This window comes from Lathamus discolor, chromosome 7 (assembly GCF_037157495.1).
Source record: "Lathamus discolor isolate bLatDis1 chromosome 7, bLatDis1.hap1, whole genome shotgun sequence".
Classification (NCBI taxonomy): Eukaryota; Metazoa; Chordata; class Aves; order Psittaciformes; family Psittacidae; genus Lathamus; species Lathamus discolor.
The window spans coordinates 17415090-17426129 of NC_088890.1; positions in this window are offsets into that span (position 1 = coordinate 17415090).

An 11040-nucleotide genomic window follows, 5' to 3' on the forward strand; every position below is an offset into this window, starting at 1 on the left:
ACTGTGATTGCCAGCAGCAGACAAGGAACAGAGCCAGAAGAGTGAAAATTAATAGTGATGGCATCTGAAATCTCCATCCGTGAGCTTAAAAACAATGCCTGCTTTAGACTGGAGCTTTATTTGCAGGGGGGGAACAGCTCATTCCCCCAGTCTGAGTGCTGGAAAATTTATAAATAGAGTGTAAAAACCCCTGCTGCCATTCAGCACTAGACTTCAAACAGCACATGGACTTCTTTATGATCAAATGGGATCCTGTTGTCTGTGTAACTGCGCCTTTTCAGGCATATGCATTTTACAAAGTGTCTTAATCAAGGGTAAAATGGTATCCTGAAGAGTTTCTCCTCTAGTATGAAGGGCTTTTGGTTCTTGACAAAGTCTTGGTGGATAAGAAAGCAGCAATGCTTTGTTCTCCATCTCCCACTTTACTACCCTTCTCACACCAGTTCTTTGCTTCCCTCCCTCTAGTTGATTTGCAGTAAGGCATAGACAGTCCTTGTTCTTCCCACAGAAGACCTATAAAACTTTCTTGCAACCTGCTCAAAAGTGCCCAGGAAATCCCAGAGATGCAAATTTTGCATTATTCTTAAATGTTGTCAAAGCAACTCTGTATCACCTCATCTGAGAACAAGCTCCAGGCTTGTTGTGGTTTAAGCCCAGCCAGCAACCTGAAACCACACAGCCACTCGCTCACTCCGCCATACTTCCTCCCCCCACTCCCAAAGGGATGGGGAGGAGAATAAAAGGAATGTAACTCCACGGGTTGAGATAAGAGCAGTCCAGTAACTCAGGTATAACACAAATCACTGCTGCTACCACCAATAATAATAATGATAAAGGAAATAACAAGGGAAGAGAAGGCAACAGCTCACCACCTGCCGACCAGTACCCAGCCTGACCCAAGCAGTGATCTAGCCCTTCTGGGTAACTGCCCCCAGTTTCTATACTGGGCATGACGTGCTGTGGTATGGAATACCTCTTTGGCTAGTTTGGGTCAGGTGTCCTGTCTCTGCTTCCTCCCAGCTTCCCCTCCTCCCTGGCAGAGCATGAGACTCAGAAAGTCCTTGGTCAGAGTAAACATTACTGAGCAACAACTGAAACCATCGGTGTTATCAGCGCTGTTCCCAGACTGAAAGTCAAAACCACAGCACTGCACCAGCAGAAGGAGAAAAATGACTGCTGCTGCTGAACGCAGAACAACGCTTCAGCACTGCAAATGTACCCTTTTCCTTGAAGGTAGATGAACCAGGAAAAGCCACATGGCTGCAGTAAGGTGCCTACTTCCTCTTGCTTACACCATCAGAAGCTTGTCTGGTGATGAGTTCTTCAGGCTGCTATGGCTGAGTTGGGTTTGACCTTAGTTTGACTGGTGGCCTTGGCAGTGCTGAGGAACAGTTGAACCTGATGATCTTGAAGGTCTTTTCCAGCATGGTTGATTCCATGACTCCATGACTCCATGACCTAAAAGGAGGTGGGGAAGGGCTCTGAAGGCAGTGACTTCCAGAGCCACCTATTCTGCAAAGAAAGAAGGTAACCTCCTAAGCCCTAGATAAAATGTTCATCTCTTAGAGAAAACATGCAGAGATCCTCAAATCTTCCCTAGAAATATGGAATTGCAATATTAAACATCATTATGAAATGTCTATAGAGCTGCAGCTACAGATGGAGCTTTATGAGTGGTTTGAAGTAATGCTGTACCAGCATCAATTATCCCCAGAAACTGCATAGAGATATTTCTAGGGTGATATTTTCATTTTACAGCAGCATTCGGTCCCTTGCAGCCACCAGCCAAGTGCCTCCCCATTTGCACCCCAAGCATGCAGTGATTTCTCAGCAATGCATGGCCCGTCATGTCCTGTTGCCTCAATAATCAACAGCTCAGATGAACATTTTACCCTATCTTGGCACCTCTGCTGTCAAAATCACTGTGAATGAGGGAGCCTGCTTCTCTGCAGCTGTGAATATTAGCTACAGAGTAGCACTAAATCTTGTTTAAGCTGCAGTCATTCCACCCAGTGATGAATGTCACTACCTGAATAATTTGGGTAATTTCCTGCAGCTGTAGTGTACTAGCAGAGAAATGAATGATAATTTACTGCTAGTTTAGTATACTAACCCTTAATTAGAGACGAGCAAGCTCTGAAATACTGGATTTTGAAAGCTCATCAAACTCTTACCATTAAAACCCAAGAAAAAAAAATCACCCCTCCCAGCTGAACTCTTCACTCTGTTTGAGGGTATTAGCAAATACTCTGGGAGTGCTGCTCATTATCTCTCACTAGGATATATGTAGCTGGGAACACCCCCATTTACTACTCTCGCTGCAGAAGTCCATTAAGAAGATTCTTGCTCTTCGGCAGTATATTCAGCTGTTGTATGGTATTGTAGCATGCAGGTATGCTTGTAGCTTTAGTGACAGGCAGGATTAATCATAGTATTATTTAGGTTGGAAAAGACCTTTAAGGTTATTGAGTCCAACCATAAGCTGAACATTAACAGCACAGATTATCAATGAATGGTGGCTAAAAGGGTGACAGAAAGGCTGAGTGCATCTAATGGGCTGCGTCATTGCTACGGGAGGCAGTACATGGCTGTGTAACAGAAGCTGGATGTGACATGACTACATCATTTCCCATTTTCGCCTCTGGGCTGTTTTGCCCTTTCCAGTCAGGTCCAGTGTATCCTACTGAATAATCCTATTGATTTATTATTTCTGGGGGGTGTGATAACTTGCACAGTAAGGCAGTACACAGTCTCAACAGGGGTCTGTGTGACCAAGTAGGCGATCACATGCAGCCCTGCCTGTGAATGGAGAGTGTGTGCAGTGGGCTGAGTGGTGATGGAAAGCAGTGGGGCAGGAGGAGAAGGGGCACTAGGGAAATGGAAGACTGGAGAAAGGAAGATGAAGAAAGATGTGTGTGTCAGCTGAACTGCTGAAGCCAAACCAAGCACTAAGTTGGGCAATGGGCCAGCACATTGAGACAGACACATCCCTGTGTCTGTGTTGATACTGGAGTATTTCTTCAAAGACCAGACTATCAGGTACAACTTCATATTGCTGGAGATGTAGTTAGGCAAAACCTCATAATGCTGGAGACTCTGCTAATGGTCCAGCAGCAATTTCCCCTCCTGTGCAGGATTATTCAAGCAGCGTCTGGCCCAAGAGCTCAGCAATGAGTAGAAGAGCTTCCAGTGCTGAAGAAAGACTTTGAACAGCTTTCCTGTCCCCAGAGCTGTCCCATGGCCAGTACTCAGTGAACCCTGGCAGCACTCAGCTCCCTTGCCCTCCATCCGTATTGCCATGTTCCTGGTTCTCCTCAATGCCCTGAAACCAACTCACGTTAGAGAAGTTCCTCAAGAGGATTTCACAGTTAGACAAGTAGAAAAGAGCTGTGCTGAGATAGAAAGCCGAGTGGAGCAGTAGGATGATAAGCCAGTTTAAAGTACAGGTCATCCTTCTAGAGGCCACCTTGTTCTTCCCTTTTCTCCCTGTTTCCACTCCCTTCACACTATTTCTTTTGTCCCTCTTCAGGTCTCTCCAGATTTCTCTGCAGTGATGGAGTTTCTGTTGTGTTGTCCAATATTTTCACTCTGTATGCAAATGCCCCTATTAGTGCCAGAGGACCCATTTCACATCAAACCTGGCACCAGTGCATGCAGGACTGGCTTGTTCTCAATCTTATGTGGAAGTGCATGTTCAGGGGCAGAGACATGCAGCGATTTTTGTGAAATCTCCCTTTTCCCCATAGCATACCAGTTTCCTTGCAGCTTCTCCAGTGTGCCTGGCAGGGTAAGAAACCAGTTACCTGGCATAAGCTGTGAGCATGGCCAGCAGGCTGCAGCGCAGATTTCCCACTGGATTTTCTCTGAGTTCTCTGTTGTGGGAGATCAGGGTTGCTTCACTAGTTGTTCTTCTGCTCCTGCCAGGAGGAGTGGGGAACTGTTGTATTTGCACATTAGAAAATGCTGATGAAAAATGGCTACATGTGCTTTCTGTTCAGCTTTCTCTCTGAGACTTTTTGAGGATTTATTGAGACCTTCTTCCATGCAGTCTAGTTTTCTCAAGGCAAATGTTGCCATTGCCATAAGAGCCATACCATGAAACAGAGAACTGTTGTTAGGCTGTGATTTCCTCCTGCCCCCTAGGAAGAAAATGACAGCAATGTTGATATACAGGTGAGAAGGAAACATTCTCCACTCCCATATTGTGGCACTGACCATATTGGAGAAGGGGAATAACCATCTCTGTGTGGCTGTTTTTGGAAGGGGTTGATTCTACCCAGCTATTCTTTACAAGGACTGAGCTGGGAGAATCCTTTACTCCCTACTGTCTTGCTACACTCATGTAAGAGCAGAATCTGACATGAAAATCAGCACTTAAAATCCATTATTTAAAGAAATATGCCCTTCCATATTTATGTAATGGATGTTTTACTACTGGAGCACTTTAATGAGGTCATACATATTATACTGTGTTTATCTGCAGTGTATTATTTAAACTCACAAGGTGAGATTCACCTAACCAGATACAGATGTGTTCATCTTAGTTTGAACACACGCAGCTTCAGTGGAAGGAAAATGGTATTTTACAGGTGTCATTCATTGTGCAAAAATTGATGTGTAAAACAGGTGAGATGAAACCTAAAAGCCCCTTTTTCTCCGCATTGATCATAAAAGATATTTTGGGTGCCAGGCCTCAATGGGTCAAGTCTGCGGTAAGGTAAGTGCCATCCCATACATAAGTCTCATGCAGAACTCCAGGAAAGGACCCTGGTGAATACAGGAAGAGAAAACTTAAGCTAAAGATGTGAAAATTTTTGTGTGTACTTTCATAGTTACTACTCCATGTCACTGAATTTAATAAGGTAATTTAAGTTCCATTTTAGTATAGCCAAACAAAGATTAGAGTGGGAATTGCTAACCCTGGAAATAGCAATTAAACTAAGACTTGGGGCACAGGTTGGATGATCTGTGGGATGGGAGAAAGTCTAATGTGGTGTTGTGATCAGAAGTTACAGAGCAGATAATGATGTATATTAGCATGGCTTTCAGGAAGATTCTGCTGGCCTAATATCTGGCACTGCGTGCAACTGTGTTCTGAGCTTGAGAAGGATGCTAAGAACTGGAGTAGCCTCATAAGACCATGAGAAAGCTCAGGGCCTGTTTCATACTCATTTAATTGAAAAAGCCTGGAAGATCACAGCCCTGGTAATGAAAACTCAGTCACCATCTGTAAGCGCTTGTAGGGGGAGCAAAGGCTTGCCAAAGTGCCCTTTGTCCTAGCAGAAGGGAAGGACAGCACTGGGTGGAATATGGAACCGAACAAGTCGGCAGTGGAAAGAAGCAGGGGTTTCAGTGGGAGCTGGCCCCTGGTACATACAATGCTGATTTCTGCTTCACTGCTGATTTCATAATCAGGATGGGGTGTTTTTCTGACAGAGCTGCTGTAGTTCAAAGAGGGATTAATTCAGGAAAGTTTGTGCTGTGCGGGAGGTCAATACAGCTGATCGCAGCAGGCTCTGTAAGAAAGAAGACTTGTGTTTCCATAAATCACAGCCATGATTTTGTCCAAGTGGTTTGAATGCAGGCTGCTGTTTACTAACCTGTAAAGTCTTCAAGCAGAAATTTAAATTTTCTTTCTGGAAGCTCTTTAAAATTGATTCCCTCAGTAAACCCAGCTCCAGGAAATCCGGGACAATGCCAGTTAATTAATCAAGGCGATTAACAAGTAAACCGGTGCTTCTTTTCACTGTCGGCGAGCAGTTGGCATTTTAGCAAACTTTGCCTCATAATAACAGTAATACTTCTTGGGGCTGTCACACCGTCCCCCCCCCCCCCTCCCCCCACTTCCACCCTTTCCCAATTATAATTCTCTTCTTTTGATCTTGGAAATGTGGGGGTTTTAATTTTTTTAATCTAAAATACGCTGCTTGGGGATGACATTTTATGAAATGTTCATTTTAATTTTACAGGGATGGTTATCACTGCGGGGATGTTGGCACTGGCTTTCAACACAAAAGCCTTCTTTTCTGCTGATTATATCTAGGAAAGCTCTCCGAGCCTTAGGCACCTGAAAATTATAATGCATCGTTGTTCACCACTGCGAACGGCAGGGAAAAGAAATTAGAGCAGAAGTGGGAGGGCAATGGTGTTGTCATCTAAATCAGCGAAGACAGCGGGGAGGTTGGCATGCAGGTGTGCACCTTCTGGCCACAGGCAGGAGACTGTGACTCTGCTTGTGCTCTGCACATATACCAAAGTGATGGCAGTGCCCACCCACGAGGGCCAGAGTCACGTGTCCTCCCTCCTTTGGCTGCTAAAAGTGATCAAGGAGGGGAGTCATGAAGCCTTTCCTTCTGAAACAGCATGGGCACTAGCAAGAAGACTGTGGCATGGGTCTTGTTGGCTGGCCAAGCCTTCATTCTGGGATGTATCAAAGCTGTGGGGTGTAGCACTGGGTCCCTGTATGTCTGTGGTGCATGTCCCTGCTCTCCCAGGCCCACGTGAGGATGTCAGGCCTCCATCCTCCGTTTGGTACTGGCACCAACTGCACCAATACACCCCAGTAGAGACTGGCTTTGCTGGCAGCAGGCCAGAGCTGATGCTGACTAAGGGGGTTGCTCTCTCAGGTCTAGTAATAGAGGTTTCCTGTTCAAAAGACTCACATGTGACAGCAGCATTTACTTTGGACCAGGCTGCTCCCTCCTGCGTACCTAATACTTCCTGAGGCTTTTATCCATCTCAGTGGCACTGCCTGAACGGTAAAGTGCTCCTTGATACAGATAGGGGTACTGTAATCTAAGGACATGGTAATAACACTCCTCAGCTTTTTTCATGAGGACATAGGAAAAACCTGCAACAAAAGAGGCTGAGGCAGTATTTCATGTACCATGCCTGGGGGCAGACACAGGGTGAGACCCATCCTGGGACATGGAGAGGCAGCTGCAGCTTCCACCCATCCAGCTGGATGTAGTACTTGAACTACAGTCACTGCTTGGCACAACATTACAATGCTATAGCAGCTTTCAGAGATTCCCCGTGTCTTCAAATGAGCTTCCTTGGTGTCATTCCCTGGGTTTAAATCTGGCTCATGGTACCTACATTATCATTTCTGCTTTTATGCCTATCTTCATGGGCCGCCTAATGAACCTGTGGCCATAAGACATTTTCATTACACATATTGCAATATGGTCTTGCAGTGAACTAAGATCTGAACTTTATGCTGAACAAACATGTGACTAATGGAGGGTCATTCCTTAAGGACTTTATATTAAATAGATTCCACTTGAGATTATTAAAACTTCTGGTCTACTGCTTAGATAGAGCTGAGTAAATCATGGATGTTTTTGATCAGTAGTAGAAGTGAAAAATTGGCTAGGTGGAATGAGCAGTCATAGTTTAGTGGCCAAAAAAGACATCCTCTACTCTGAACGAGTACTTAGTTTAGTTCTTTGTTCTTTAATTTTTAAAGTCATCCTGTCTTATGAAAACCTAGTTCAATATTTAATTTCAAAATGGCATTTTAAAAAATAATGGTGTTGACAGTTTATTTCCTTTATGGGGCTAGAGGAAAGGAAAGACAGTGACAGAAACAACTCATTACAAATCATTTTGGTCCTTCCAGTCCTTTCATTTCTGCTTCTCAAAAAAAATATATTCAGAAAAAATAATAGATTGCCACTGAAATAATAACATAAGATGAGGACTGTCAGTCTAATGTTACCCAGCTGCTTTAATACCATGGAAAAGAAATACTGAATTTCATTCACAAATGCAGAAAGGGAATGTAAGAGCTGAGTATAAGCCGCTGCAGTTGCATCAGGCAACAGAGGCAAACTCAGCTATTAACTGAGCTAAAACTGCTGTAAAGAAAGTGATCATAAGAAGATTAGCTGACACTTTATTGTTATTAATGAAAACTAGTTCTAAGTGTCAAAAGACTGAACACCTTTAAGAAACAAAGCATGCATCACTTGGAAGCTCAGAAATGAAAAGATCAACTTTAAAACCTTTTTGTTTTAACACAAAAGCACATTTTAAAGAAACAAAAAACCCTTCAGATTTTTGTGTGATGGGACGTTTTGCCTACTCTGATGTATTCAAAGAGTGGGAGGGAGGCGGGTAGTGAGGAAGCTGCATGTGGGCCTGAAAGAGATAGATGTGGAGAAGCAGGAGGCGTGGGGTTTTTAGGCTGCCGCTGACTGGCAGCTGTCCCTGGGTAGAAGGTGGTGCTGTGCCAGGGCATGCAGCCATCCGAGTTCCCATCTAGCCATTTCCTGCCCTTTTTAAAGGTGTCTTCGCTGTGCCTTGCCCTTTGCACCACAGCCAGGCTACCAGGAGAAATAGTTTGCCAAAAGGTTCAGAACAGAGTGCATCTCCCCAGGTCAAAGCATGAAGGATGCCTCCGGCCTGAGCAGGGGATTACAGGATCCTTTTATGCTTCCAGAGCAGCATAAGGGGCTTTCATGAGAAGAATCGCTGTTGTAGTTCAGGGCCTTGTCCCAGAGCCCGCTGGAGTTGGTGGGAGTCTGCAGAAGGAGAGTATCACAGCCCGGCAGCCCTTTCTGCATGTAATGTGTGCATTTTCCTGCAGCTCCACAGCTCACACCTCTGATTTGCTATAAAATTAAAAAGACCTATTAGCTAACTATGCAGAAAACTAATTAACCTGTTGTAGCACAAATCCTGGCTTTACTGTTAATCTCGTTCAAGTTCTTCTGTCCTGGTTTGTCCCAGAGCTTAATGCAGGAAACAGCATGAGCTGGAAGTGTTCAGCACCTTTGAAAAAGAGACCACCTGCAGTTAGCCTGCATTAAAGGACACAGGAGATGATAATCCCCTGGCACATTAGCTCATGGATGTGTATGTTGGCAGAGATTCCTGCTGAGCATCTCAGTTCACAACAAACCCCAAGGTCTGTAAAATAACGCTGGGTTTTTTTTAATCCATATTTATTTCCTGCTTTCAGGCACTTTCGTAGGTATCGATCTGATCAATGTGAGTAACTTTTTTGACAAACAGATTTCTTAAAATGCCTTGAAAGCTTCATTATGAGGATAATGGAACCAAAGTTAAAAATAAATCAAACAATGCACATGGAAAAGGTTTCCTCCAGACAGCTTAAAAATAAATTGAAAACAAATTCAATTAAAATAACAATCAACCTTTTTGTTCCTTCAGTGGTATGATTTCTCCGAGGCAGGTACACAATGATAAGAGATTTCTTTGAAATGCTCAGGATAGCAGACCCATAGGCAGAGCTAGGATAGATCAAAGCAGTGCTTTTGCTGAAGAACAGCCTGCTACTATTAAGTTTCTACTTTAAGGTCTGCAATGTTGCTTTTACTTTTATTCCCACATGCACACTCACACACTCCCAGATGCTTTTGCATCTGCTGCTGCTCTTCCCTAATGCCTTTTACCTCACCAAGCTGGGCCTCAGATCTTGACCCAAAGGAAATGTCTTATTGAAATTTCTTTTTCCATGTAGTCTTGTTCTTACTATATTCTATATAACCAGTGATTTTCTATTTCTCTGCTTACTCTGGGACTCATATGCCTGAAATTTCTTTATGCCATTAACCCTTGAATGGAAACAGGCTGTGCTTAGAGCAGCATAGGGGTCAGAGGCTGATGTGCAGAATGGGGCTGGTCCTCCCTGGCAGAGGACCCGTGTGCCAGCAGCACCGGGGCACTGGGACTGGCTGCCAGCTCCCTTCATGGTCCCCTTGAGGATGTTTTGCTGTTACAAACAGATTTACAAACGGGTTGAGGATTTGCTGCTCTGTTACTTGGCATCAGGCGGGCGGCCCTACACCTGCAGCAATTGTGTGCAGTTGTAAATGTAATGAAGGCGGCTACTGATGAGCTCTTGTTTGCAAATGATTGTGCTGTATTGGCTCATAGCGGTGGAGACATCCAGTTGCTATTCTGTATATGATACAAAGTAACTCAGCCTTGCAGTCTATCTGAAAAAGGTGCGTTTTCTCTTTCAACCGAGATCTGAGGTGAGCAGCTCGAGAGAGGACGCCTTCAACACCGGAGCGGGCAGAGATCAGCGTCCAGGAGCCTCAACTCAGAGCGGCCGGAGCCGCCGAGGGGGTCCCGAGTCCTCGACAGGACCTGCCCGGCCCCCGGCAGCTCCGCTGAGGGGAGCAGGGACCCACAGGGGAGGAGCCAGGAGCAGCGGCACCAGCCCTGAGGGGGTAAAAACCTGCCCCAGGGAGCGTGGTGGGGTAGCTCGTGGGCAGGGTGGTGGGCAGGGTGGTGGGCAGGGTGGTGAGCTCTTGCTTTATGAGCAGGGCCTGGTCTGGGAGCTCTGCTCTGGCTGCCCCGGCGGTGCCCAGCGTAGGCACCCAGACAGAGCCGATGAGCGAGGATGCTGCAGTGCGGAGCTCGGAGTGCAGAGGGTGCCAGCACTGGGCTTGTGAGGGAAAGGTGCGCCATGGGCAGGGCTGCACTCGGTGCTCCCCAGTGCGGGTCCCTCTGCAGCAGGGGCTGAGCTGCGGGACGCTCTCAGTAGGCTCCAAGATGTCAAGGAAGCCAAAAGGAAGCAGGAATGCTTGCGCAGGGGCCTCAAGCGTCAATTGTAGCTCATGGAGGAAAGAAGGAGGCTGTTAACCCAGGAAGCTGGGAAATAGTAATATCAAAACAAAACAAAACAAAACCAAAAAAAAAAAAAAAAAAGGAGGAAGAGGACCATTAAAAGCAAGGGGCTTCCTCCTAAATCTGTTGCCCCCACCCAGAACCTCTTTGCTGTCCTGCAGGGGGCTACTGAGGAAACACACTGACACCATGAACAACCGGCTGATGCACCAGTAAAGAAGATCACTACTGGCGCTACAAAGAAAAAGCGGTGGGTCGTAGTAATAGGGGACTCTACTTTGAAAGGTGCAGAGGTACTCATCTGCTGGCCTGACCTGGTCTCGAGGGAGGTGTGTTGCCTACCAGGGGCTCAGATCAGGGATGTTGCAGAGAGGCTGCCTGCTCTAGTAAGTCCCACTGACTATTACCCACTTATAGTTGTCCATGTGGGTGCTAGTG